The sequence below is a fragment of the Austrofundulus limnaeus genome, unplaced genomic scaffold, assembly GCF_001266775.1.
Source record: "Austrofundulus limnaeus strain Quisiro unplaced genomic scaffold, Austrofundulus_limnaeus-1.0 Scaffold77, whole genome shotgun sequence".
NCBI classification, from domain to species: Eukaryota; Metazoa; Chordata; class Actinopteri; order Cyprinodontiformes; family Rivulidae; genus Austrofundulus; species Austrofundulus limnaeus.
Window position 1 is genome coordinate 1,482,985 of NW_013952479.1, and position 5,176 is coordinate 1,488,160.

Below are 5,176 nucleotides of genomic sequence, written 5' to 3' on the forward strand. Positions count from 1 at the left end.
GTAAAATGACATACTTTTCTCTGACACAATAGAAATGTTTATGCACAGCACCTGGTACTATTGGAAAATTAAGAACTTTAGGTATGCCATATAAAACATCCTAAAAGTATAAATTCGTGATGCTGTTGGAAAAAATGTAGAAAAAATAAGCCTTTTCTTAAGTGTTGAACTAATGTGGAGCAAAAAATGAGCAGAGTAAACACAAAAACAGGAGAGTTACGTAAATCACAGTAAAAGTACTGTATTACAACACATTTTAACTCCAAAATATCCTGAAATGTTTTACAAAAGTTAATGATTTAATAAATAAACAGATAGGCAGACAGCATACATCCCCTACCCCCCCTTATTTCTAACAATAGAAAACCTTCGACCATAACAGGTCAAAGGTCACCTGATGCCAAATCGTTAGTTTTATGTGTTTTTATCAGTGTACAGCACTTTGGCCAATAGTGCTTTATAAATAAAGTTGTATTGTTTAGTATATGTCACAAAACAAGATCAAACATACGTTTTGAATGGATATAAGATTGAAAAAATTTGGTTAGATGGACATTTTTGCTGTGATAGATGTACACTCAAAGAGTATTTCCTGCATTTTAGTAGTATAGTATGAGTCATACTATATAGCACGAGTATTTTATATGGTTGGTCATGAATGTTTTTGTTAAAAGACAAGCAGCGACACAGAGAAACATGTTTTAAAATGTTACGGTAGGAACATCGTGCCTTTAAAAGACATTTTGTCCAGCAGAGAACTCGCTGTGGTTCTTTATAAAATCGGCCTCCAGTTTGGTCCAAAGTAGGAATTCTGATGTGTTGAACTTTTTAACTGAATCATCTGTTTGTTCACATAAATCTGAAACATGTTTGAAATGACTGCAGACTCTTTGTGTCACTGTTATGTAAAAAAAAGAAAACAGGTTTCCTCTAACAGCAGCATTGGTCCGTGTCTCCTGAACCTGGGTCACTGTGGGGGTCTTTGATGTTCAGCAGACTCTGGACGGACCGGGACAGATTATGTTGTCTCAGGTTGTCCTGATGAAATCCCATAAAAGCTGAAACTCCAAACAGGAACGACCATAAATGGCTGCTGGTCGTGTTTGAGCAGGAAAAATAGGCTGACGAGTGAGTTTTTAACCTCGGGGGCTGTAATTTAACATGACGACAGATAATCTGAAAGCTCTGAACTGTCTTGGAAAGTTTCAACCTCTAATTTAAAATAAATTACAGATGGAATCAAACTGTTTCCAGGTTAGATGCAGACATGAAAAGACAGCCGATGATTTGCAGCTTTTTTGATCCGAGCTGAAGCTTTATTACGCGGGTTTGCCTCGGAGAAGGAATCGGACACGCAGCGAGGTTCTTCTTTCAGCCAGCAGGCTGCCTGCAGCAGACCTGCCACATGTGCAGGAAGTGAAACCATGGTGACGAAGCCCCGTGTCATGTGTGACGCCAGTTCTTCCACAGAACCACTGAATTAAAAATAAATCCTGGAACCATTTAGTTACTTCCTGGCTTTGTTTTTTATATATATGAAACATTTAATTAAACGTTTATATTGTATTTGAGTGAGAAAAGCATTTAACAAACAACATTTCTGCATTCCTCACATCCCACAGAACGGACCAGAAGTTCTGGCTTCACCAGAAAACTGTTTCCAATCAGCGATGCAGTTCGAGCAATTTATCATTCTTTTTCATAAATACAAATTCCAGTTGATCCGTCCTGCAGGGGCACCGATAATCTCAGCGTGGTTTGTCCTCTTCTCTCTTGAATAAATATTCATCACTGAAACTAGCATTCCTTATGATAATGCACATCACCAGCTGCTTTTCAAATAAAAGTTTTAAATAAATATGTTGTGATTTGTCAGCTCTTGGAGTTTGTGTTGGGAGAAACTCTCAGCAACTAATAAATTTTAATCCAATATTTGTCAAATTGAATAAGTCGTAATCATTTTTGTCTTTGAAAAAGTTAATTAGTTGAGATAGACGTAGTACGCCCAGGTCCCCCTCATTGTTTCAAACCCCCTGCCTTATTTCAAGCACCGTCTGTCCGTTTTCATCCGCTTATCCAGGATCGGGTCGTGGGGGCAGCAGCCTGAGTAGAGAGACCCAGACTTCCCTCTTTCCAACTACTTGGGCCAGCTCATCCAGGGTAATCCCAAGGCGTTCCCAGTCCAGCCGAGAAACATAGTCTCTCCAGCGTGTCCTGGATCTTCCTCTGGGTCTCCTCCCAGTGGGACGTGCCTGGAACACCTCACCTGGGAGGCGTCCAGGAGGCATCCTAACCAGATGAACCACCTCAACTGGCTCCTCTCAACGTGGAGGAGCAGCGGCTCTACTCTGAGTCCCTCCCAGATGACTGAGCTTCTCACCCTATCTCTAAGAGAAAGCCCAGACACCCTGCAGAGGAAACTCATTTTGGCCCCTTGTATCTGCGATCTCGTTCTTTTGGTCACTACCCAAAGTTTGTGGCCATAGATGAGGGTAGGAACGTAGACCAACCAGTAAATCGAGAGCTTCGCCTTCTGGCTCAGCTCTTGCGTTACCACGACAGACCAGTACAACGCCTGCATCACTGCAGACACAGCACCAGTCCGCTTGTCGATCTCCCGCTCCATTCTTTCCTCATTCATGAACAAGACCCCGAGATACTTAAACTCCTCCACTTGGGGCAGGACCTCCTCTCCGACCCGGAGGCGGCACGCTACCGGTTTCCGGCTCAAGACCATGGCCTCAGATTTGGAGGCACTGATCCTCATCCCGGCCGCTTCACACTCGGCTGCAAACCGCTGCACCGAGAGCTGGAGATCAGGATCTGATGAAGCCAACAGGACCACATCATCCACAAAAAGCAGAGAAGTGATCCTGAGGTCACCAAAAAGGATCCCCTGAACACCTCGGCTGCGCCTAGAAATTCTGTCCATGAAAGTAATGAACAGAATCGGTGACAAAGGGCAGCCTTGGCGGAGTCCAACTCTCACTAGAAACGAGTCTGACTTACTACCGGCAATGCGGACCAGACTCTGGCACCGGTCGTACAGGAACCTAACAGCCCGTATCAATGGGCCTGGTACCCCATACTCCCAGAGTACCCCCCACAGGAGTCCCCGAGGGACACGGTCGAACGCCTTCTCCAAATCCACAAAACACATGTAGACTGGTTGGGCAAACTCCCACGCACCCTCCAGGACCCTGCTGAGGGTGTAGAGCTGGTCCGCTGTTCCACGACCAGGACGAAAACCACACTGCTCTTCCTGAATCCAAGATTCGACTATCCGATGGACCCTCTTCTCCAGGACCTCTGAATAGACCTTACCAGCAGGGAGGCTCAGAAGTGTGATCCTCCTATAGTTGGAACACACTCTGCGGTCCCCCTTTTTAAATAGGGGGACCACCACCCTGGTCTGCCAATCCAGGGGAACTGCCCCCGATGTCCACGAGATATTGTAGAGTCGCGTCAACCAACACAACCCCACAACATCCAGAGGAACTCTGGGCGAATCTCAACCACCCTCGGCGCCTTGCTCGGTGGCAAGGCACGGGGGACAAGGCTCCATTTTGTTTTGTTTTTAAACTCAGCTGAAAAACATGGAGGAAGCTTTCAGACCATAAATCAGTCTTCAGTCTCATTTGTTGCTTATCTTTAATTACTTAATCAGGACTAAACTGCTCGGGTTGAACAGAATCTAAACTGACATTCAAGGCTAAACGAGGTCAAGGTTGAAACTGTTTGTTGCTCAGTTACAGAGTTTAATCACTGAAAATGACGTGCCTTGAAAATATTTTTCATGTTACCAGCTCTTTCGTTTTCAGTCCATTTATCACTTTACGGCAGTTTGACCTTCTCAGAATATAATCTGAAAAGTGCATTTATCTGCTACATCTGGAAAGTTTATGACGTGACACATGAAGGTTGATTTTTTTGTGTTTATATGATCCAACACAGATTTATTACGTGGAAATGTGACGCCTTCAAGTCAGTTTTACACAGCAGCACTAAGAACCCAAGGTTCTTGTTTTCCCCAAAACAAACTCCCAGCGGGGCTCAGCAGTGCATCGGCGCACTCGACTGACCGGTCCTTGTTGCTGGTGGCAACGATGAATGACGATCTGTTCCACAGCTTGAGGACCCGTCGAATGAGCACAAGGCTGGAGTGTGTGTCTGTCCTGGTCCGACGTGCGTCATGGATCACGTGCGGTCAGGTCCAGGTTTAGGACAAGGGTTCTTTCATTGAGAAGATGAAACGTCTCAAGTTGATTTTTTTTCTTTTTTTTAAATTGTTGATAACAGAAACTTTGGACAAACTTCTCATCAAAGATCCAACAAAACCAGACCATAAAATGTTTAAACCATGACACATTCAGCCATTTTGATGTTTAAAAAAACACATTTTGCTAAGTCATGAACACTTAAACAGTCTCAGAAAAGGGTTGACAAAGATCAGTAATTAAGGGTGTTCTCTGTATAATGACTAAATCTGTGTTGTGTCATTAAAGTCCAGAAAAACAAGCTACACATAATTGTTTTTCTTTCTGATCGTTAAAGGAACAGAAACACGCCCTTTGGAGCAGGAGGACAGGAATAACGTCTTAATTATTAATTAAAGATGGAGCTTTGTTGTTCAAAGCCTTGAAAGTTAAAAGCAAGATTTTTTAATTCTACTCTGAATTTGACAGGAAGCTGAAGGAGAGAAGCTAAAATTTGTTTTATTCTTTATTCTTTATAAATTTTTATAGTCAAAATTTGTTTTGTTTTATCAGCTGGTAAATCTAATTTTCTTTAAATTGTTACAAATCGAGTGACGGCTAAAAAAAAATCCTGAAGAGGCTGAAACTGAGCTGTTAAAGCTAAAAGAAGCAAAAAAGCTGAAAGGATATAAACGTTAAGCCAAAGCTAAAAGGATATAAACGTTAAGCCAAAGCTAAAAGGATATAAACACTAGCTCAAAGCTAAAAGGATATAAACACTAGCTCAAAGCTAAACACTAGCTCAACGCTAAAGGATATAAGCACTAGCTCAAAGCTAAAAGGATATAAACACTAGCTCAAAGCTAAACACTAGCTCAATGCTAAAGGATATAAACACTAGCTCAAAGCTAAACACTAGCTCAAAGCTAAAAGGATATAAGCACTAGCTCAAAGCTAAAAGGATATAAACACTAGCTCAA